The sequence below is a fragment of the Protopterus annectens genome, chromosome 8.part0, assembly GCF_019279795.1.
Source record: "Protopterus annectens isolate FY-2018-M chromosome 8.part0, PAN1.0, whole genome shotgun sequence".
Lineage (NCBI taxonomy): Eukaryota > Metazoa > Chordata > Ceratodontiformes > Protopteridae > Protopterus > Protopterus annectens.
The window spans coordinates 726,631,966-726,657,883 of NC_056741.1; positions in this window are offsets into that span (position 1 = coordinate 726,631,966).

Sequence of the window (25,918 nt, forward strand, 5' to 3'; positions counted from 1 at the left end):
ACAGACTAAAAGGAAATTTAGCATGAAAATATTGAGAAATATTATCATATTCAGAAGCAAACACTTACGGGGTGTGGCTTAGAGCATTATTTCCAATTTTCATAGGGATAGTAATATGTAAGAGTTATGGGTGAATAACAAGGAGAGTTGCAGGAGGAAACAGAGGAAGGAAGGAAGATGGAATTTGCAATTAATATGTAAGAGTTAGGGGTGAATAACAAGGAGAGTTGCAGGAGGAAACAGAGGAAGGAAGGAAGATGGAATTTGCAAGAGTAAGTTATGTGGGATGGGAGCAAGAGCATTCCCACTGGGATACAAGATGTGAATGAAGAGATCTTTTAAAAATAAAATGGCTGTGGGTGGTGCAAATGGAAGGTGGTAGGGAGTTCCAAAGGCGTGCAAGGCCATAAGACAGACAATTTTTTCCTGGGGGACGAGTTGGTTTATATACTTCTAACAGATTTTGATTGTTGGATCGTAATACTCTATCAGGAAGGTGCATTTTAAAAGCTGATGAAAGGGAGGGACAGAGGGAAGGGTTGAAAATAAGCTTATGTGCAAGATTTAATTGAATATATGTGAGATAACTGGGTAGCTCTAGCCATTTCAGTTTTTGGAGAGAGGAACAGTGGTGTGTGGAGGACTTGTAGTTGGTAGCGAACTTGGCAATTTTGTTGTAGCAAGAGGAAAGTTGTGTTTTTAGAGAGGACTGTAGATTAGTTAGGAGTGGAGCTCCGTAGAAGGAGGGATGAGAAATGAAGTAGAGAGGGTGATTTTGGTAGCAGGTGTGAGATAATGATATTGTCGGTAAAGCATACCTAGTTTTTGATGGGGTTTTTTTTATATTTAGCTGTAGGGGAGAGTTGAATTTGAGCTGGCTATCAATTTGGACCCCAAGTAACTTGGTCTCTGACACCAGTTCCAGGGGTACATTATTTTGACTAGTGATGGAGAATGTGTTTATATCGAAAGACATTGCCTTAGAGGGGGTAAATAACATTAATTTAGTTTTAGAGGCATTGAGTGCTAGGTGATTTGTTTTCATCCATTGCTCAGTGGTTGTAAAGGCATCCTGAGTCAGTTTTAGGAGTGAGGGGATAGAAGTGGCAGAGCAAATAATAGTAGAATCATCAGCATATTGGATGATATCTGAGAATGGGATAGAGTTGTGGAAATCATTTATAAAAATATTAAAGAGAAGGGGACCCAGTATAGAGCCTTGGGGTACCCCAGTGGGGGTATTTAGAAATGAGGAGGTGGCCTTTTTCCATTTGACTGCTTGATACCTGTTAGATAAGTAGCTGGAGAACCAGTTCAGAGAGGAGGGAGATAAGTTGAGTTTTGAGAGTTTAGTTAATAGCAGGCTGTGGGAGATAGTGTCGAAGGCCTTGGAGAGGTCGAGTAGTAGGGTAGAAACAATTTGGCCAGAGTCTCACACTTTATTTACAATTTCAAGGAAGGAGAGGAGGGCAGTCATAGTGCTATGATTTGGTCTGAAGCCGTGTTGTGTGTGAGTTAGTACGTGATTATCTAAGAGATGTGGAAGGAGTTGTAGTTGGATGCATTTTTCTAGGAGTTTAGAGATGGGGGACAGAATAGCGATGGGGCGGAAATTAGTAGCATTGTTGTTGTTGCCACCTTTATGTAAAGGTATGATAAAGGCCTTTTTCCAAATTTGAGGTACCATACATTCTTGGATAGAACGGTTGATTAAAATGCTAATGGGGTAGGAGATTGCTTCAGCAGCTTTGCTAAGAAAGTAAGAAGGGATATTATCAGGAGCATTAGTGCATGGCTTCAGTTTTAGAAGGAGTTTCTTTATAGTAGAAGTGGGAATAGGTTTTAATGAGAAAAAAGGAGAGTGTGAAGAGGGGGAATTAGGGGCAGAAGAAGATAATGAAGTAGTTGGAGTAGGAGAAGGAGAGGAGGGACGAGAGTTAGTAGATGGGAGTGAGGATGTAGTAGCAGTGCAGGGTAGAGTGCTGGTGGGGGAGTATTGGAGTATGTAGTGGTGTTAGAGAAAGATGATGTTAATTTGGAAATAGAATCAATGAAAAAAAGAGTTAAATTGGGTAGCCAAATCTAGGTCAAGAGCGTTTGGGTCTGGGGTAGGGGTATCTGGTTTACTGGGGTTAAGGAGAGTTTGAAAAGGTTGTTGGGTTAAAGTTTTTTTGGTTACGGATAGTAATATAATTATGGGTGCGATGCAGGGGGGTGATGGGAGTCTATGAGTGAAGATGGGTATATGGTCACTGAGAGGATCAGGAAGAGTGCCACTGTCAGAGAAATAATGGGGATGAGAGACTAGAATCCAATCTAGAATACTGCTGCTAGAAATGTTTTTTGAGGGGTATGTCACATTGTTGATTAGCTGTGAAAAATTGTAGAGGTTGATATTATGGTGGTTTTTATGAGACTGAATGGAGGCCCAGTTAATATTCATATCTCCTAAGATTATAGTTTCATTGTTAATATTGTTGGAGAGCCAGGAGAGGATATCTTCAAGTGTAGAAATATTATCCCCTGGGGGGATGTAGATTGAGGCTATACATATGTGTTTATGTAGGTTAACATGGAGTAAGGTGAGGAGTAGTTCAGCATTTTTAAAGTGTGGAATAGGTTTGTTATAGGGGGTAACTGATAATAAGGATGCGTATAGGAGAGCTACTCCACCCCCTTTTTTATGGGACCTGTCTTTTCTTATGATAGAACAGTTTGGAGGAATAATTTCAGAGTCTTTTATATGGGGTTTTAACCATGTTTCAGAAATGGTTAGGATGTCAGGATTATTATGTAGGAGCCAAGCATGGAGGTTTGGGACTTTGTTGACTATACTTTGGGCATTAAAAGAAGTAAATAGTATGGACTTGTCTGCAGTAGAAGATGTGGAGGGGCCTGGGTTGGGATGGATGTCACCTGATAATTGACTGGAGATTAGATGTAAGAATGGATTAGTAAGGTAGTTGGACAGTTTAGTAAGAAGATTGGGTTCTGTTGTTAATCTAAAGCATTTGCTAGTTGCTATGGGAGTAAAATGTTTCTGAGAGGTGATAAGTTTGTATGGGAAAAATAGGAGGTTATTTATAGGATATAGATGTGGAGAAATAGGAGTGTGTGAATATGGTAGGGGAGAGTTTAGGTGGTTGGTAACATGGAGGGATTGTGAGTGGTATGAGTTAAGGGGTTGGGTGAGGTAGTAAAGGTAGGATAAATTAAGAATCATTAGAAGTAAAAAGGAGATGAATGAGGTTTTTGAAAGCATAATGAAATGGGGAGCATATACATATGTGACGTAGGCATTCCTATATTTAAGTGCTTTGGAAATTTTTGAGATCAGTCTGATGAAACGGTGATAGCATACCGTGAAAGCGCTTACTCTATTTTATTTTATTAAAGTTTTTTATTTATATTTTACCTGCAGCTGTGAAGTTTTGGTACTTTTATCTGTTTTTTATTTTGCTACTTCTACTGTACCGTTCCTTAATTTATTCTCAACATATATTTTCTATACTTTATCCAGTAGGTCCTGTAACTGCTGTATGAATGCACTATTTTCCTCACTAACACAACCCTGCTGTAGGGCATAGGCTGAGAGTATGAATGCTGCCCTTTAATTAGGCTGGAGTTTGATCACCATGAGTCTATCACTAACTCTGATGATGTCCTTCACTGTCTTCTGAATCCTCTCTCTCACAATTTCCACACCATTTTTGGTCTGTCTGACTCTGGATCCTAATGCTGCACTGCCTATTCATCTTGTCTCCTGGATACATAAGCTGTCCAGACTCTACTCTGCCATCATGTCATTCACTTCCAAGTTCCATCCTGTCAGTGAACCTACACTGAGTGTAGCAATTCTTTGTTCATTTTTGGCAGGATGATTGGTTTTACATCCAGGTTTTGCTCAGTTATCCCAGGTAACCCAGGCTTGGCAACTGGACACAATACCATAACCATGTGGCACAGCAACAAGCAAGTGGTAACTAGGTAGTACTTGACTGCAGACTGGAAATGTTAGCTTGGGATATAGCTTCTCAGCAAAATCTCACTCTACAGGCATCCTACATTCTGTCAGAACAAGCCTGTATGACAGACATGCACCTAAGCAGTACAAAGACAAATCTTCACGAATAGAAATAAGATCAGGGGGTCTTCAAAGGATTACATTCAGTTGGACTTCCAAGATGGCTGCACATTGAGTAACAGCTTAATTTCAACTCTCCCAGTGTGAAAACAGAAACTCAGAAGAGAGAGTCTGTAAACTCATATCTTTGGTAAATTTCAGTAACTGCCTAGTAAGTGCACTGACTGGATGCCAGTAAAAAAGAAATTCAGAGGACCTGAAATAAAATCAATCACAAAAGGTGAGGAAAAAACACTGACTGGAAATAATTCTGCAGCTGTTCAGCAAAAAGCAGTGCAAGCTCCAGCTTTGGTGCAAGAATGACTTCCAGCAACCTAGTGGAAAAAATAATTCAAATGTACTCAGAGCTGATTAATATAAACAAAACACTGGTGGAGTATATCTGTGACAATGTGAGGTATTGCCATCTGTGTCAGGGAAAATAGGTCAGTGCATGTGTGACATATGCCAGCATAGTTGGTTGTACGTTTGTAAATATGTTTGTGTCATTTGACTATCACACTGACTTGTACAGATGTGTGTGTTAAAAATGTGTCAACAGTGTTACTATAACTGATTAAATGTATATGTTTAAACAAAGAATTCTGGAAGGGAAAAGCAGAAGTTTTTGAAATTGTTCTATAATTTTTAAATACTGCAACAGATCTTAGCAAAGTTCTAATTCTGTACTGTACCAGAGTCAGGTGAACACATGTGATGTCATTCTATAACCAGCAATAAGAGGATGGAACTCATACAGCAGCTTGTTTTGTTTTCTTTTGAACCTTATATAAAAAAATCTACGACAGTTATCACAGGCAAGTTAGTGGAGTTGAGTTCAGTAGTATTTTGAAATTTAACACTCTGCCTTGTACAAATAAGCATCTCAGCATCTAATCTTGCCTTGCTGTATTAAGTTAGCTAGAGAACAGTTATTCTTTAGACAGTCAGGAAATAGAGTGAGATTAGTTAAGTAGTGTTTTTCTGCATCTGTTTGAATCTGTCCAACTGTGTTATTTTTATTTCTTCTGTGATTGAAACTCTGGTGTTTATTATACTTAGATATTTACCATTCTTATGTTTTCTATTTTGATTATTTATTATTAAATATTTTATACCTTTCATAGTGTGACTGGTCTTTTAGAGAATACTTTTAATATCTTGAGCATACTTGTGCTTAATTTAGTGATGTTGTTGCCACTCCGAAAAGCTTTACTGATTTGGTTACGCTCTACTATTTATATCAGTATTGATTTTACACAGTATAATTGGATACCCTTGTAACATCCTTAGAGTAGTTGGCTGGTGGCAACACAATTACCTTATTGTCTGGAGAGAGGGGGCACAGCTAATAAATCTGTGCCAGCCTTTCCCAGGAGAAAGAGAGAGTGTGTGTGTGTGTGTGTGTGTGTGTGTGTGTGTGTGTGTGTGTGTGTGTGTGTGTGTGTATATGTGAAAATCAAATACCAAGGTGTGGGTGTGTCAGCTACTTGGAATTGGGACACAGTGCTCTAAAGTGCATCTTGTTTGGGATCTGGAGAGACAGATTCCAGTCCCAGGTCAGGAGCATGCTCCTTGTGTGCTCTTGGAGGAAACTATGCTTGATGCAGAGAGCTGCATCTTAAAATACTATGTAAATCTATTCCTGTTTTTAGTGGCCATCTCTCACTGGGGTTAGTTATGAGGATTGAGGTTCCTTGATTATTGGCCTGGTGTAAAGACAGGCCATCACATGTTGATGGCAGTGGTGGGATATTAATTGAACTTCAGTAGCCTGTGGGCATTTGTCACTGAATGTGTGTGTACTTTCAAGAGCCACAAGGCTAACTTTCAGAGTTTCATTTTCGCAATAGTTTTATTTATTCTTGTTAGTTTAGTTTAGTCAGGGAAAGCAGGCAAATATGCCAGCAAAGGATTATGGTAAGCTGACAAAGAACCTGTTGGCCACTGGACTTGTGCATGCTAACCAGACTAGAGAGGAAATAATTTCAGACTTAATCACAGCTGCAGTGCAGACCACTGGCCAGGAGGACAGCCAATCTGGTGTTGGGGATGTGCAGTCTTCAGAAACAGGACAGTTCACCTTTTCCGCAGAGGACTTAAAAATCCATCTAGAGTTAAAGAGGGTTAAACTGGAAGCCAAACATTGGGAGGCTGAAGAAAAGGAGAAGCAACATCAGAATGAACTGGAGGCCAAATGTTTGAAGACTGAAGAAAATGAGAAACTGCGGTAATTGCAGGCTGAAGAAAAAGAGAAGCAGCGGCAAAACAAGAAAAAGATGTTGACCCTTCATCAGGGTCATGGAGGTAATGGAGGAGGGAATAACTGGACCCCAGAAACAATAAAGGTCAGTAGATTTCTACCACAATTTGTAGAGGGGGATGACTTTGATAGTTGTATTCATATATTTGAAAGAGTATGTAAACAGTATAATGCTGACCAGGATCTCTGGGTACAGTTCCTGACCCCCTTACTCGATGGTAAAGCTGCAACTGCTGATTCTAAATTGTCCAATACTGACTGTTTAAACTATGATGGAGTAAAACCATGTTTATTGAACTGTTATATGTTAACACCTGAAGCTTACAGAAAAAAGTTTTGTGAGCATAGACTCAAGGCAGATGAAAGTGTATGTGATTATATTATTGTGTTAAACACTTATTTCCATAGGTGGGTGAGTGGGTGTCAGGTCACCACTTTTGAAAGACTGGCAGACCTTTTGGTGAAGGAACAAGCCCTTAATACTTTGCCTGAGGACATGAGAATCTGGTTGGCAGACTAGGAGAGTAAATCTGCAGATGAGTTGGGGAGAAAAGGGGATCTCTACTTAGCAAGCAGAGCATCACTGGAGGAGGTATCCAGCGCTGTTCATTGACATAAGGGAACCCATGGTGGACAGCCTAAATCACCCCAACAGAGTCTACCAGTAACAGGGAAAGCCATTAGTTCAGGTACACAGCCAGGATCAGGGGTTAGATGTTTTAAATGTAACCAGAGGGGCCATGTAGCATACAAATGTCCACTGAAGCAAAGTGGGGAACAAAAGGTGAGGGAGCCAGCAAAGCAAGTTGGAATAACAGCATGCCAGTAGTAAGTTGCCTAGAGACAACAGGGGTACTAAATCATCACTGGAGTTTGTATCCTATCTTAGTGGATGGAAGACAGACCACTGCTAAAAGAGACACAACCTCTGACATAACTATTGTGAAGCTTGCAGTGGTAAAAGAGGAGCAGCACTTTCTTGGGTAATCTACTCCAATCAGAGCCTTAGAAGGGATCCCATTCCAAATACCTTTGACTAGGGTTCACCTTGGGAGGGTGGAAAAGGAAGCAATCAGGTAGCTGTGTTTGAGAATATTCTTGCAGATGTCTTGATAGAGAATGATTTTGATAATTCAGTACCTTGTGTGCATACTGTTACATGCAGTCAGGCTTGGCGACAGGCATGTAGGTCTGGTAGGCTGGGGGAGACCCTGACAGACTCCCCACCTGAAGCTATGGCTGGTGATGTGCCTATTTCAGGGAGGGAGCTACCCTGTAGCAGTGAACCTGAAAGTGAGCCACAGCTGCTGGTAGGTACTGATGTTACCATGGACAGGGTGACTGCAAGGACAGAGGTGAGTGGTAGTACCTAAGTTCACAGAGAGGTACAGCTGTCAGAAGACACTAGGCTTCCTGTGGTAGGGGAGCTGGGAGGGGGTCACAAAAGTAAAGTTGAGACAGGCTCAGCATTTGGAGTCTACCTTGGGAAACTTGAGGGAGGTAGCCAAGGAGACATCTAATGCTCAAGGAAAAGGGGGGGGGTCTGTGTACTGTAACAAAGGGTTACTGTACAGAGAGTGGATCCCTGAGGGAAGGCTAGAGGTTGAGGTAATACAACAGTTGATAGTGCCCAGAGCCTACCTTTTGGCACTTTTAGTCATAGCCCATGATATTCCTTTTGCAGGTCATATGGGCATAAAAGCGTACCAAAAGACGTATTATGCAGAACTTTTATTGGCCTGGGATTGCAAAGGATGTAACAGGGTACTGCAGGACCTGTGAGCAGTGCCAAAAGGTAAGCAAGGCAGGGGACAAGGTCAAAGCTCTACTGATGCCTTTGCCTGTGATTGAGGAGCCATTTCAGAGGGTAGCTATGGATATTGTGGGGCCTCTGAGTACACCAAGTTACACAAGGAAGAAGTATATCCTGGTGGTAGTAGATTATACTATCAGATATCCTTAGGTGGTGGCTCTGTCCTCCATCGAGGCAGAGAAGGTGGCAAATGTTTTGTTAGAGATTTTCAGCAGGGTAGATTTCCTGAGGCAAATACTGACTGACAGAGTTACCACTTGCTGGCTTGTCTGTAGCAGTGTTGTGGGGTGAAGCACCTACAGACCACCCCCTACCACCCCAGACTAATGGTCTTGTGGATAGGTTAAACTTTACACTAAAGACCATGCTACAGGCATTTGCAGACAAGTTTAGGAGTGAGTGGGACAAATATTTGCCCCATCTGCTGTTTGCATACGGAGAGGTGCTCCAAGAATCCACAGGTTTTTCACCCTCTAATTTGCTGTGTGGGCATAGGGTGAGCGGGCCTTGAGATTTGATTCGTGATGAGTGGGAGGATGAGTGTGAATCCTACAAGAAGTCTGTTGTGACATATATCCTAAACTTCAGGACAAGGCTTGGGGAGCTCATGGGCTTGGCCCAGGAGAATCTGACAGGAGCCCAACAGCAGAAAAAGGTCTGGTATGACAGGAATGCTTGAGCCCGAGAGTATGTTGTGGGAAAGCAGGTTATGGTGCTCATTCCTATCAGACACAATAAGCTGCAGGCAGCTTGGGATAGACCCTTTGAAGTGGTAAGGAAGGTCAGTGACATTAATTATATGGTAAACCTGATAGGCAGAGGCATGGGGACAAATTGTACCATGTTAACATGAACATGATGAAGCCTTACCAGGATAGGAAGGCCCTTGTGCTGAGTATATGCACTGGATAGCAGGAGGAGTCTGAGGACAATCTAGTGACTGACCTCCTCCGCAAAGCTTGGACTGACACCTCTGTGGAAGAGGTAGCAATATCTCAACAGCTATCCCCTACCAAAGTTCAAGAAATCCAAACAGTGTTGCATGAGTTTGGTGGCATGTTTACTGGGAACCTGGGTGCATGCACCTGTTGCAGCACCATGTGGCTACAGGACCCCAAAGGTCTATCAAGCAGGCCACTTGTAGAATGGCCGAGCAAATCAAACAGATTCTGAGGGATGAGATCCAGGAAATGCTGGAACTGGGGGTATTCCAGGAGTCCAGCAGTCCCTGGGCTCCCCAGTGATACTGGTACCAAAGAAAGATGGTAGCATCAGATTCTGAGTGGACTACAGAAAACTATTCAGTCACACAGAGTCAGATGTTTACCCCATGCCTAGGACAGACAAAGCCTTAGAGCAGCTGGGTGGGGCTAAGTATCTGACCACTATTGATCTGACCAAGGGCAACTGGCAGGTGCCCTTCACTCCAATCACTAGAGAAAGGTCAGCCTTTGTGACACCTTTCAGATTATGTGAGTTCACAAGGATGCCCTTTGGGACGAAAAATACCCCATCAACCTTCCAGAGGCTGGTAGATTGTATCCTAGCAGTTTCAGGTGATTATGCTCTTGCTTGCCTGAATGATATTACCATCTGCAGCAATTCCTGGCAAGAGCACCTTCAGCATGTCAGGGAGGTCCAGGGAAGACTGAAAAGGGCAGGGTTGACCATTAAGCCCAGTAAGTGTCAGGTGGGTATGGCAGAAGTTTCTTACCTGGGACATAGAGTGGGGAGTGGTAAGATTAGGCCAAAACCTGCCAAAGTGGAAGCTATTCAGGTGTGGCCTGCCCCTGTTGCTAAAAAGCAGGTGAGAGCATTCTTGAGGACAGCGGGGTACCGTAGAAAGTTCATTCCCAATTATGGTACAATAGCTACTCCCCTCACAGACTTGACAAGGAAAAACAGGCCAGATAAGGTAGTGTGGACCCCAGCCTGTGAGCAGGCATTCAAAAACTTAAAGGGGCATTGGGAGGACCCCCTCTGTTAGCCAGTCCAGATTACAGCAAATAATTTGTTGTGCAGGTGGATGCTTCAAACCATGGTTTCCTCAGAGTTCCTCAGCCAAGTTTCCTCAGAGGTAGAAGAGCACTCAGTTGTATATCTGAGCCGTAGACTCCAATCCAGGGAGGAATGTTATGTAGCTGTAGAAAAATAATGTCTAGCCATAGTATGTGGACTACAGAAACTTCAGCCTTATCTGTATGTAAGGAAATTCACTGTGGTTACAGATGACAATCCCTTAACATGGCTACATAGAGTCAGCCAGCAAAATGCCAAGTTATTAAGGTGGACTCTAGGGTTGCAAGCATATGACATGACAGTACAGCACCATAGTGGGGTCAGCAATGCCAATGCAGATGGACTCACAAAGTGAAGGTATGGGTTAATATGTTCCCAGACAGGCCCATGTCTGTCATGCAACGTTTTTCCAGGTTCACTTGAAAAAATAGCTTGAGTCCTTGGGGGGGGGGGGGGGTTGATGTGAGGTACTGCCATCCCTGCCAGGGAAAATAGGGTAGTGCATGTGTGACATATGCCAGGATAGTTGGCTGGAGTTTTGTAAATAATTTTGTCTCATTTGACTAACACTAAACGAAACAAAGCTTCAAACAACTCAAATTCAAACAAAAGCACAGAGTCCCAAACGAATTTGAGGTTTTCCACTGGTTTTTAATCTAATACTGTCACAAACAAAATAAAAAACAAATAAAACATCAAATACTAATCTCCGTTAAGCGCTTTTCGCCCGGATACGATGTGCTTTTGTTTGAATTTTCATTTGACTATCACACTGACTTGCATAGATGCTTGTGTTAATGTATCAACAGTTTTATTTTACCTAATTAAATGCATATGTTTAAACAAAGAATTCTGGAAGGGAAGAGTAGAAGTTTTGGAAATTGTTCTATAATTTTCAAATACTGCAACAAATCTTAGTAAAGCTTTGATTGCGTATTGTACCAGAGTCAGGTGATCAAATGTGATGTCATTCTGTAATCAGCAGTGAGAGGAAAGAAGATGCACAGCAACTTGTTTTGTTTTCTTTTGAACCCGAGATAAAAAAATCTATGACACATCACAGACAGTTAGTTGAATTCAGTTCAGTTGTAGTTTGAAGCTCATCACCATGCACTGTGGAAGTAAGCATCTCGGCATCTAAAAGTGCCTTGCTGTATTAATTAAATTAGCTGGGGAAAGTCTTTAGAAAGTCAGAAAATACAGTGAGATTAGGTAAGTAGTGTTTTTCTGCAGCTGTTTCAATCTGTCCAACTGTGTTATTTTTATTTTTCCTGTGACTGAAACTCTGGTGTTTATTATACTTAGATATTTAGTATACTCATGTTTTCTATTTTGATTATTTATTATTAAATATTGTATACCTTTTATTATGGCTGGTCTTTTAGAGAATATTTTCAACATCTTGAGAGTATTTGTGCTTATTTTAGTGATGTTCCCCAATTCTCCCTACTATTCCTTACAACCTCCATCTGAGTTTCTTTCTCCTCTCACACAAATACTACTACCACTACCTGTTTTCTACCCTACTTACTGTACTGTATTGTTCTCTTTCTGAACTCCAGCCTTTGCCACACATCACCTCAACTGTGCAATTTTTACTAACTGAATTTCCATTGCCTAATGAATATTTTACCTATTTCTGCTACATATGTTGTAAATTCCACCACTTCTGCTTTTTGCATCATTGTTAACTACACCATATCTTGTCATTATCTCACTTTAACATGTATGAGCCATCTACTACTGTTTATATTACTGTGTTTATTTTGTGATTTGCTTGTTTTTATATTGTACTGTTTTATATTTTAATTTGCTTAGTTATGGAACTTTTCTCCCCGGGCCTCACTGAAAATGGGTTCTTCTGGCCCAGTGGACTTCCCCGGTTATCAAACTGAAATAAATAAATAAATAAATAAATAAATAAATAAATAAATAAATGAATGAATGTATGAATGAATGAATAAATAAATAAGTAAATGTTGGGGCCATTCCGAAAAGCCTTGCTGCTTTGGTTATGATTGGATGCCCTTGTAAGAGTCTTAGAGTAGTTGGCTAGTGGCAACATAATTACCTTGTTGTCTGGAGAGAGGGGGCACCGCCAGTAAATCTATGCCAGCCTTTCCCAGGAGTGTGTGTGTGAAAATCAAATACTTGGGTGTGAGTATGCCAGCTACTTGGAATTATGACACAGTGCTCCAAAGTGAGTCTTGTTTGGGATTTGGAGAGACACAGAGTCCAGTCACAGGACAGGAGCATGTGCCCTGTGCGCTCTTGGGGTAAACTGTGCTTGATACAGAGAGCCGCTTCTTAAAATAGTGTATAAATCCATTCCTGTTTTAGTGACCTTCTCTCACCAGTGTCAGTGGTGGGGCTTGAGGCTCCTTGATTACTGGCCCATGGTTAAGTGAGGCTGTCACAATATCAACTCAAACAAAAGGCTAGAAAAAATAGAAGAAGCTTTAACTCATTACATCTAAGTGATGCCTCCAGGTGCATCTGTAGTTAACTCCTACTGATGCCTCTAGGCATCAAATATTGCTTGTTCATATTTGCATAAATAATTCCAAAACCATGCTATGTACAAGGTTTTAAAAGATTTCATCTTAAAAGTTTATACAATGGCAAACTCAATTGAATTAATATTTGACTTTTGTCTAGTGCAGGTAAATAGATATTAACTGTTGTTTTCTATGATATTAATTTACATAGATATAATGTTCACATTTTTCAAAATATCTCAACAACCAAGTAACACAGACAGAACTCCTTAGTTTCATATGAATGATCTCAGCTAGACAAATAAAAAGCTGCTGATAGTATGTGTGCAACTTGAGTGGTTGCTGTGATATTTGTAAGTTGTTGATATAAAATATTATAAAATGCAATAGTTACTGTGTTTACTGTGACTTATGAAATTCAGTTTCAGACCTAGAACCTAAAGAGTACTACAACTACTATAAAAATAGTTTGTGCTGAAGAGTTTGTCATTTATACTTCTTTCATAACCACTATGATTCCAGAGATATGAACATTTGTTTGAAATGTGAGGACATAATTTGATTCTGTGAAAAGACTTAGAATTTACAATGCAAACTTCCCAAGCTTCATTGGAGTGAATGAGTTAAACATATATTCAGATGAGGTGATAAAACTGCAAAAATCAAAGGTCAAAATAAAGAAAAGGCTGGCTGAATATGAGAACGCTCAAAAAGAGATGTTTCAAAAAAATAATAGAATTACAGGACAGAGCACATAGGGAAAACCTGAAATTTTATGCTGTACTAGAGAAGCTGAAAGAAAAGCACAAATAAGCAATTGGAATGGTATTCCACATCAAGAGTAGTTAATTGAAAGGGCACATTGTGTATATGCTCCAAACCTCGGCATGAGAAAGCAACCCAGACTTTTAATAGTAAAGATGCAATCCTACCAGCAGAATGAGTTGATTCTGACAAAACTGTGGCAGAAGGACAAAGTACTAAAAGTGGGAGACAACAGAGTGTTTGTGGGAAAATGATTACTCACTGTACACCAGCTAAAAGAGGAGTAAATGTATTCCACTAATCAGGGAATGTCAAGAAGCAGGCATGAGATTCAAACTGCTGTACCCAGCTATCTTCAGAATATTTTTTTCCTGGAGGAACAAAATCATTTTTTTGATGCAGACCATGTTAAGGAGGAAGCAAAAAAGTTTGGCCAAAACAGTCAGCTGTAAAACAGAAGGAGATTATGCTACTTGTTCTTCTGGAAATAAAGACAGACTGTGCCAGTGAAACCTTTTCTGATGTTTTAGTGGAAAATGCTTGAGAGACAAAATAAAGAACAAGAGTTGACTAGAAGAACTGAGTGTACGTTGGAAATGAAGCAGAGACTGTATTAGGGAGATGGAGGTAAACCGGAATAAAACCAGCAACTCGGAAATGGACAAACAAATGTGAGATTACAAAGCATTAATTATATTTGTGAAACATTACAGAAGAAGAAAATCTGGAAATATTGGATTTTTTTTACTTTGTTAAACTTGGAAGGGGACTGTAAAGCATATGCCCTACTTCAAGTCATTAATATTTGGAAGAACAATTAGAAGAGGCAAAGAGGAAGGAGTGAGTTAACTGTAAGTAAAACTAAATTTTGTTCTTAACAGCAGTATTTTTATAATATATTATATAATTTGCATGGTATAAAGTTAAGTTTTCTCAGTTATTTTTAAATATAGTGGGGGTGCTAAAGTAAGCAGGTGCCTCTGGTTTTTCCTTCTTTTCTCTTTCTCCTTGTTCAATTTTAAGAAATGTAGGCACTGCAACATAAAAAAGAAGAAACATCTAGTCATAAGAGCATGATACAAGAAAAGGTGATTTTTTTTCTCATTCTTGCATAGATTAAGCCTCTTGACTTGATCTAGTAAGAAGCTTTAAAGGAAATCAAATAAAAAAGAACATTGAATATAAAAAAAGCTTTATTCTAGCAAATAAATAAATGCTTGTAGAAGCAACTCTGAATCTGGTTTTCAGGTCTCCATGGAGACAATCTCATAAAGAGCAATAAAAACATAATATTTCTTTCTTTCATGGTTTTCTTTCAATGTCTAGTAGATAATGTTTTCTGAAAGCATTCAAGTGTCTTCCCAATCTTGGAGAGCAATAAACATAAGACAAAGTGCTTGAATAACCTTTATTTTAGGTTAAGCCAAGCATAGGAGTGTGGCTGTCAGCTTGGGACAGATGTTCCTATTAGGAGGTTAAAACGTCAAAATTTGAAGATGTACATATTTCTGTGTGTTAGTATTAAGTTAATATGTTTTAGGGGTGTACTGAGGGTATATTTATCTTTTTGTTTGAGGGCTTTCAATAAAATGAAAAGTTTTGTAAGACATGACATAGGCTCAAATAGATATAGCAAGAAACAACTGTATGAAAGATCAATCTGCCAAACATTAGTGTATGCATGTAACACAAGATCTTGAACTAGATACTTAACAAAAAAATCTGTTACACATAAAAGGTGGGAATAATGATGCTTTCTATATTATCTTTAAATGTTAATGGTCTCACAGATATATACAAAAATGAAACAGAAGTGAATTATATCAAACAATGTAGAGTGCAAATAGCTATGCTACAGGAGGCACATTTGGAAAGAACTGAATGTGTGAACTTGATAATGAAAGGTTTTCAGGATGGTTAATCAGCGGAATACTTGGGTCAAAGTAAAAGGAATACTCATATTAATTGCAAGACAACCTTCAATAGTGATAGAAGATGATAAAAAACATAATAATGGTAGATTTGTAGTACTAAGTGGCTACTGGCAAGGGAGGAGGATTACACTGGCATGCATTTCCACCTAAAGCTGCGTAAATGGAGCTTAAGAAAATTATGGGAGAAATTATCAGTTTGCAGCAGGGAATATTACGTTGGGGGGGGGGGGGCTAGAATTTTATTTGCAGCAGTGAAGATGTGTCGGAGGGTCCCAGACAGGAAAATATAACAAAAAGGGTAGATTTTGAAGAAATTGATGAAGATATTTGGCGTGGAAGATGTGAAATCAGTAGTAGGAATTTGGTGAGAATTTACACATTATTCCCCAAGATACAAAAACTGGTCTAGGCTCGATATAACTTATATTGCACATGAGCATGTCCATTTAATTGAAAGCTTTGATACACATTCAATAATTATTTCAGGTCAAACACCAATAACTAAACAAAAATACAGGTGAATGAAATAAAAATGAGACACTGGTGCTTTCCCACATATCTGTTGAAAAGAGAGGAATTTAAGGAATGTGAAATGGAAATTATCATAGGAAGTTACTAGGCTATTGGCCATGAGGACCTTTCAAGCCTCGCTAAGAATTTAGCCCGTGTTCCTATAAGTCAGCACCCTATGCCACTGTCCAAGCAGGGACACAGGTGGAATCTCAGCCAGGTTTTTTCTGTTTCACATCCAGTTATGCAGGTTGCACTTAAAAAGGGGTAAAGAGGTACTCTGCTTGACATGGCCAGGGAGTCTAATCCACAGATGGGGGAGTCTCTGGGACACAAATCTGTCCAACCAACACGTCCTATTGATGTCACAGACCAGGTTGAAGCCACGCGTGCGGGTCACTCAAGTGGAGCTTGACTTGCAGATAATGCAGCAGTCCTATCAGGGCGGGATCTGGATTGCCTTGTATGGCAGACAGAGGTCACCTCTGAGGAGTCTGTATGAAACTGAGTACAGGGATAGGGTCTTTAGCCTATCTGTGTATGGTAGATTTTTGAGACCTTGGATTCTCCTGCTGAGGAACCTCTGTGGTCTCTCCAGCTGTTGCAGTGCTTTGTGAAGTACATGATGAACAGGGCATTGTACTCAATAATGGGCCTTATAAGGGAAGAATACAGGGATGTTATGACCTCCTTGTCCCTGGATGAGATACCCTTATTTATGAGGTGGGCAATGTAGAAAGCTTTCCCTACAATGGAAGCCACATGGTAGTCAAAAGTCAGGTTGCTATCAACCTGGGTGCCCAAATCCCTCAGGACTGATTGTGTGCTTAGGATGATGTTATTAATGTGATAATTTGTGGTAAAATCACTCTCCCCAAAGGGGATGATGTAGTTTCTGGTATTCAGCTTGACACCATGTTTCTAGCAAAAGTCATTTGTTTGGGTGAGACCCTCTTCGAGGATGTCCACATCACTAGGGGAATTGATGACAGCACCCAGCTTGCAGTCATCTGCAAACTTGGTCAGCCATAGCCCATTGGTTTTGACCTGCACTTCAGAAAAATATATCCAAAATAACAAAGGCCCCAAGACCGAACCCTGGGATTCATCCATACCTCCCAACCATACCAATTTACTCATTTTTAACTGAGTTTTGGGGTCCAAATGAAGGGGTGCCATGATTCCAGAGTGGCACCCCCTCAATTCCATTTTTTTTCTGATGTTCTTGCCATGTTTTTGAATTTCGCCACTTTTGGAGCTGACGTCATCACATGTGCGATGACGTCAGCTCTATCAGGGCTATCAGCCAGACGGAATTGAGCTTCCAGCCGCAAATCTATAAATGCGAGTGGGAAAGTAACAGCTAACAGCACTCATTTGAATAACAGCACTAGACCACTAGTTAACAGCTGCGTGATTTACAACACTCGACCACTAGTTACCAGCTGCTTTGGGAACAGCTGTGGGATTTACAGCAGCACTCATTCATTTTGGAGCATTAGTGACTTAGCTTTTACAGCACTGTTTGGGACTGAACCGCTCAAGAAAAGGGACTTAGCTTTACAGCAGCACTCATTCATTTTTTGGGACTGAACCCATTAGCTTTACAGCACTTGTTCATTTGGGACTGAACCCATTTACATCAGCTCAGTGTGTGTGTGTGTGTGTGTGTGTGTGTGTGTGTGTGTGTGTAAGTAGACTTTTATGATGGAAATGTTCTGAATTGGGCAGCTTTGTCATTACTGGTTCATGCATTTTGTTTCATTGCCTACTGAAAAAAATGTTCAAATAATACATTTAAAATGTGCTGTAACTAAGTGTGCTGTATTATACAAGGGAAGGAATACAATTTAGCAATTTTCTAAGTTTATAAGATCAGTATTTGAAATATGTATCTATTTTGGGGCTGTATTCCCCCATTATTGGCTTGTCCAGTTTTTTTTGTGCTAAGAGGTTGAGAACTATGGTGAGAAGAGAGAACTGGATTCACTAAATGATATAGCCATTTAAGTTTCAGTCTTCCTATCTTTTGGGAAACAAGCTGCTGATCTGGCACAGTGGTATGTTGCTCTGACTGTAGTGCACAGAGTCCTGTGTTCAAGACTTGCCAGTGAAATGCATAGTGGTAATACAACATTTTATTCTAGCAACTTTACAAAATTATACAAGCAATGTTTAAAATGTGTCCCTGGTTTTTGGCCTTTTGTCCCCCCCCCCAAAAAAAAAAAAAAATTAAACTGAAAATAAGTGTAAGAAGCTGTGCAAGATGCCTATGCCTTACACTACTCACTATGGGCTTTTCATCCAGAAAAAAGGAGGTCATTGTCCCACTGTACTCATCCCTCATTAGACCCATTATAGAATACAATGCCCCATTTGGTATGTACCTCTCAAGACATCTGCAACAACTGGAAAGGCCACAGAAATACCTCACTAAAAGAATCACAGGCCTAAAGCAGATGCCCTACGCTGACCTCCTTAAAAAACTTCAGCTATACTCTGTCGCATATCAGCCTACTCAGAGGCGATCTTTGCTTAACATACAAGGCCATGTCAAACCCAGAGCTGTTGGACATGCTACACTTAAAGAAATCCCAATCCCTCAGAGCCACATGCTCCAGGGATCTAAACCTTGTCATCACAATAAACAAAACATGCTGGAGGGATAGGTTCCTGACCCAGAGACTCCCCAGACTCTGGAATAGATTGCCCATACATGTCAAGCAGAGTGCCTCTTTGGTCCTCTTCAAAAGGAACCTTGATGATTGGATGGGAGAAAGGAAATTCACCCCGGGGATCACGTCAGTCACCCTGCTAGACAGGGGTCCAGGGAAGTAAATAGTGTGGGAAGAAATAGCCAGGGAATTGTTATGGCTAGGCTTGTATAGGCCCTAGGGCTGATAGCCTAGTACCAACCTATGAACCTACTGTCATTCTATTTTTATATGTATATTGTGTGTGTGTTGAAGTATACTTTTATGATGAAAATGTTCTGAATTGGGCAGTTTTGTCATTACTGTTTCATGCATTTCGTTTCATTGCCTACTGAAAAAATATTCAAACTTCAAACAATAAATTTAAAATGTGCTCTGTCTAACAAGTGTGATGTATTATACAAGGAATATAACTTACTAAAGTCAGGAAGGTGTATCAAAGAACACATGTATGTTTCTTGTTTTGTGTCCAAGGGACCAGTGATTTGAAAACAACCCAAAAGTAACCTTTATCCACCACTGGCCAGATGCATTTTCTTTGGATGTGGTGCAGATTACAATGCTATTTTAATTAATGTGAGTTTCAAGGGCAAATAAGTTTTAATGCCAATTCTATTTTCATTGTGAGACAGTATTGCTTTGTTTAACAGATGTCTATTGGTGTTTGTGCATTGTGTTGTAAAGTGTAAAAATAAAATCCAAATAATCATTGTAGAAGTAAAGCAGTATGCACACATTAGTGTTCATGGTAAATGGGGCAAAACAGCCAGGTAATGGGACACTGGAATGGCTGCAGGGGGACTTTGGTGCCATATTTTGGTTGTCTGTTCTTCAGTTTGCACGAAAGTTGGTATCCCACAATTCCACTGGAGTGGGCGGGGTTACATAATTATGTATGCAAATTTTATGTTAAACAGCGTACAGATTTGTACCTATTTTTCATGGGCCTTGTCCAGATTTTTGATGTTTCAAGGATGAGAGGTATGGGTACATCACTTGTTACAGGTCTACTGCTTGAGGTGGCTTCCCCTATTATGACTAGGTGAGTTCTATCAGTGAGCCAGTTAGCTACCTATCTGGTAACATACTGATTGATGCCTAGTTGAAAGAGTTTATCTATTATGCAAGAATGCGGAATAGTGTCGAAGGGTTTGGCCAGGTCAAGGTAGGCAGTGTACACCATCTTCCCCTCGACCATGGCTTTGGTGACTGTCTCAAAGAAGTCAACCAAATTTAACAGACATTACCTTCCCTCGATGAAGCCAAACTGTGTGGGATCAAGTGTTTGGAGGTCATCAATGTCCTTGTTAATGAGGTCCGTGATACTCTGTTCCATGGCCTTGCAGATCAGGCTAGTTAGGCTGATGGGTCTATAATTTCCTGGCTCGGTCACCCCACCTTTGTGCAAAGGGATGACCGTGGATGTCCTCCACTCAGCTGGGATGAAGATGGTACTCAGGCTTTGGCTGAATACGGCACTTAATGGTACTGCAGGTTCCCGCTTAAGCTCATGTATGATGCAGCCTGGGATGTTATCAGGTTCAAAGGAGGCTGTATTTTTTGCCTTTGAGAGAGCAGTGATGACCTGTTCACTAGACATAAGGGGAAGGGGCAGGTACTGGGGATGTCCTGATTTACTGATTGGGGGGGGGGGGACAGTGAAGTTTTCACTGAATCTGTCAGCCAGCATCTTTGCTATATCTATGGCATTTGTATATGTAGTATCCTTGACCACCAGTTCTGAACAGATCTGGGTGCTTTGAGACTGCAGACATATGCGAAGAAGGCCTTATGATTGTGTCTAGTAGATGTTGCCAATTTGGACTCGAAGTTTGCTTTGGAGGATTTCACTAGTGCTCTTATTTGCTTGTTCAGGCTAAGCAGAGGTTGCTTCCAATTCGGCACCTACTCCTCCTTCGTCCTGGACAGCAATTATTTCCTTTTGTTACAGAGTTTATTTATTGCAGATGTCCACCAGACAGGTTTTACTCTTCCTTGCTGAGGATGATTTAGTCCTGTCAGATATTCCTGATTCCATGCATCTATATAAATGCTCGTATAGTGCTTTGGTGTAGTTTTGTATACTGGTACCAGTTCCTAAAGAGGGGGAGTGGGCTGTGAATCTGTTTATACCATCCCTCAGGGGGCTGTAATCTGCTTTGGAGAAGTTTTTTTGTTTGACTCTAGCTAGAGGGGGGTCAGGGGAGAGGGTGACTTTGAAAGTGACTGCTTGGATCTTACCAGGGAGGATGATACTGCAGGGGTTCTGCAGTGGTTACTCATATTGGTTAATACCAAGTCCCAGATATTATCACCTCTTGTGGGGGTATCGAATAGCTGTTCCAAGGTATTTGCATTGACAAAATTGTGGAATCTCTGGACATTTGTTTTCTGGCATGAGTAGTTCTTCCAACCTGTGTTTGGGTAGTTAAAGTCACCCAGGATCAAGATAGACTGGAAGAGGTCCAGATAGGTGGATTGGGCATCTTTTTTTTTCCCTGGAATGACACCAGAAACTAAGCCAATTGTTAAAGTCAATCATTTTCTGTTTGTACTGAGGCATCATTCTGGGTGACGGTAGAATGCTGCTTAAGGCTAGGGGCATACCTGGCTGGGACACATATTCAGCGAGTTCAATCATGTCTCTCTCCATACAGTCCAGGGAGGTACGTCTCAAGTCATTCACACCAACATGGACTATGACAAAGTCATAACAGTACCTGTTGTTGAGAGACTTGAGTGTGTATGTGATATGGCAGATTCTGGGTCCTGACAGACAACTAACCATGACTGCCTCCTTATCCAGCCTGGTGAGAGGCACATCTATGTATCTGACAATGGAGTCTCCTATGACTAATATGTTGGGTTTATGATAAGCTTTAGTGGCTGTGAGACACAGGTGTGTGGCCTATGCATGGTATGTGGTGTGGAGGGCTGTGGAGATTGTGTTTTTGCCTCAGAGGTCTCCTTTGTTTGGGTATGTCTTTGTTGAGGACCTCCACACATGTGGGTGTGTGCTGTGTAGGTGTGAATAGTGTTTGAGGTGTACTGATTGTGTTGACAACCCTCTCAGTGCAAGATATACTGGATTGTGAGGGAGAGTGCATAGACTCTAGGTTCCTAATGTAATTGCATCTCTCGCAAATTGTGTTCCTAGGTGGTAGTAGTAGATAGTTGTCCATGTATATGGGGCGGTTGCTACACTGTCTCAGGATGCCCATATCAACCAGACTGGCAGGAGAAACTGTAGGAAACTGTCCATCCATATTTGTCAGAATCTAAGGGAGAAACGCCAGGAAGAGCTAAGGGGTTGGCCTCAAGCCCAAGTGCTTAAACCAAAACTAAGGCTTAGAATAACACTTACAATTTAAACAGGCTATAAACAAGCAGTAATAAATGCAACAGAAAAGATGCAATTGAACACTTTAGAGAACAAGCAGCAAGTAGCAGAAAATGTAAGATGAAGTAATAAGAGTAGGAGGAGGAAACACAAATACAGTAAAAGCAGATTAATAAAATGTGTTTTTTTTTGTTTTTTGTTTGTTAGTAAAGGGGAGAGAGAGGAGGAACAGAAGATAATTCAAGGTTAAGGAACTAAGGGTGTTGGCCTTCCCAAATATCTGTATTAGGTATAATCAGCTAATGAGATGGGACTAGGAGGAGTGTCCCAGACCAAATTTACAGTAGGGGCAGGCAACTGCAAAAGCCACCATCTTTATGAACACATTAGCAGCTGGGTGAGAGAAAAACAAAATTCAGCCAGAGGTCAGCAAATATATAAATGCAGACACAGAAAAGTAAATAATTCAGTCAAGCAAATAAAAACAGTGCAGTACTGTTAAAAATACTGAAGAGTTAGATAAAGTGCAAAAATGTACTTATGTAAGCTCTGTAATTCCAGATTAAGAAACACTCTGTCAGGTACAATGGTGCGTCTAGCATGATAAGAAGAAATTCACACAAAGATAATACTGTTATACCAGCAAGATAAAAGACCTTTCCAAAGCCACACCTTGAGGCAATCAGATAACACAGAACCTCTTTGAGCAGTGTTTCCACAATGGAATATGTTCACCATAAACTCCACCCTGCCCCAGAGAGCTGTAAAGCACCCCCTATGTGGAACCAGTTAGTCCAAGCTAAAGTGCTCTGCCAAATGCCTTACAACAGACATAAAAAAATCAGAAAAGATCAGGAAACAAAATTCAGCCAGAGGTCAGCAAATATATAAATGGTGAGACAGAAAAGTAAATAATTCAAGTCAAGCAAGTAAATAAAAAGAGTGCAGTTCTGTTAAGCAAATAAATAAAAACAGTGCAGTAATGTTAAGAAACACTAAACAGTTAAATAAAGTGCAAAAATATACTTATGTCAGCTCTGTAATTCCAGATTGGTTAAGAAACACTCTCAGTCAGGCACAATGGAGTGTCTACCAAGATAAGCAGAAATTCACACAAAGGCAATATTTTTATAACACCAAGATAAAAGACCCTTCTAAAGCCACACCTTGAGGCAATCAGATAACACAGAATCAGTTTGACCAGTGTTTCCACCCTGGAATGAGTTCAATACAAACTCCTTGCTGCTCCAGAGAGCTGTAAAGGACCGGGTCTATACTAGATTATCAAATAGTTAAAAGTTCGAACATCACATGGTCGACACCATATGGTTGAACTCTTAAATATTTGAAAATCAAAAAAAAAAAAAAAAAAAAAACTAACTGAAAGGAAAAGCAGGAGGGCAAGCCACCCTGCACCACCCACAAGTATTTGTTAGAATTGTAAGGTGATGACTTAATTTTTAAAGGCTTAGGCCACACCCACTAGGAGTTAAAGGTACACACTCAAAAGAGTTGTACTGCAGGGAATGAGTTAAATATACAAACTCTGAGATTGCACTACAGTGCAGACAATGGAAAACTTCCATTTCCACACTGTACGGAGATCTCTGTTGAAACGTTGGAACATTTACATGTTTAATCATATGGGGTCGACCATATGATGTTCGAACATGCAAATGTTCGATAATATAATATAGACCCTAAAGGACCCCCTATGTGGAACCAGTTAGCCCAAGCTAAAGTGCTATGCCAAATGCCTTAGAACAGAAATAAAAAAATTCAGCAAAGATCAGGAAACAAAATTCAACCAGAGGTTAGCAAATATATAAATGCAGACACAGAAAGCTAACTAATTCAGTCAAGCAAATAAATAAAAAAACACTGCAGTACTGTTAAGCAAATAAATAAAAACAGTGCAGTAGTGTTAAGAAACACTGAACAGTTAGATAAAGTCAGCTCTGTAATTCCAGATTGGTTAAGAAACACTCTCAGTCAGGCACAATGGAGCTTCTACCAAGATAAACAGAAATTTACACAAAGGTAATATTTTTATACCAGCAAGATAAAAAATCCTTCCAAAGCCACACCTTGAGGCAATCAGATAACACAGAAGCTGTTTGACCAGTGTTTCCACCTTGGAATGAGTTCACTACAAACTCCCTGCTGCCCTAGAGACATGTAAAGGACCCCCTATGTGGAACCAGTTAGTCCAAGCTAAAGTGCTATGCCAAATGCCATAGAACAGAAATAAAAAAAAATGCAGCAAAGATCAGGAAAGACAATTCAACCAGAGGTCAGCAAATACAGAAATGCAGACAGAGGAAGCTAAATAATTCAATCAATCAAATAAATAAAAACACTACAGTACTGTTAAGGAAAAGAAAAAAAAACAGTGCAGTACTGAAGAGTCAGACAAAAGTGCAAAAAATATACTTACTGTATGTCAGGTCTGTAATTCCAGATTGTTTAAGAAACACTCTCAGTCAGGCACAATGTAGCTTCTAACCAGATAAGCAGAGGCAATCAGATAACACAGAACCTGTTTCACCAGTGCTTCCACCCTGGAATAAGTTCACCACAAACTCCCTGCTTCCAAAGAGAGTTGTAAAGGACCCCCTATGTGGAACCAATTAGCTCAAGCTAAAGTGCTGTGCCAAATGCCTTAGAACAGAAAAAAAAAATTCAGCAAAGATCAGGAAACAAAACTCAGCCAGAGGTCAGCAAATATATAAATGGGGACGCAGAAAAGTAAATAATTCAGTCAAGCAAATGAATAAAAACAGCGAAGTACTGTTAAGCAAATAAATAAAAAAGTGCGGTACTGTTAAGCAAATAAAAACAGTGCAGTACTGTTAAGAACCAGTGAACAGTTACATAAAGTGCAAAAAAATATACTTGTCAGCTCTGTAATTCCAAACTGTTTAAGAAACACTCTTAGACAGGCACAATGGAACTTCTATCAAGATGAGCAAAAATTCTCAAAGGTAAAAGTTTTATATCAGCAAGATAAAAGAGCCTTCCAAAGCCACAATTTGAGGCAGTCAGATAACACAGAAGCTGTTTGACCAGTGTTTCCAACCTGGAATGAGTTTACTACAAACTGCTTGCTGCCCCAAAGAGCTGTAAAGGACCCCTATGTGGAACCAGTTTGTCCAAGCTAAAGTGCTGTGCCAAATGCCTTAGAACAAAAATAAAAATGTTCAGCAAATATCATGAATTTAGCATTACATAGAACACTGCCCTGTACGTGTTCCCTTGCTCTCTTTTCCAGTCCAAATCTGGCCAATAGCACCTGAAAAGGTGTCCTTCCCAAGGCCTTAGCTGGAGTGAACTGCCTGGATAAATATTTTTATCTTTTAACCACTACAATCTAAACAGATCCCATGCTTTATTACTTCTTGCAATGGACTGTTTCCCTTCTGGTTGGACAGTGTACAAACCCCTGTTTAGTTGGATGCAGCAGATGTCTCCAGAGAACCCACCACTGTTGCAGTGTTACTTCAGTGCTTACTGCTTCCCTTGATTTTTGTTCCCTTACCTTGTTTCAGTGGACATTTTTTTCAGATACCTTTATTGAATTACCATTTGTGACATAGGCAAGTTTACCTAGATATACAAGTAATCAAACTATAGGAACATAAACATTATATTTCTCCTATATTGTTATATATCATATAAACTAAGCAATATTACATAAATTATTAAATTACTGCCTTTTTTGAAAGAAGGAACATCTTTATTAAACCATCACTTACTACATAGGCAATCATACATTTATATAAACAAAAACAAAACAAACCAACACAATCCTAGTTGCAAGCATTTTACATCGCAAACCATATTGACACACTCCCAGTTGCAAACTTTTTACATCACTTATAATTTACACAGTCTTTTTCACTCAAACAGTATATAGCGCATTTAAGTCCTGCCACCTTT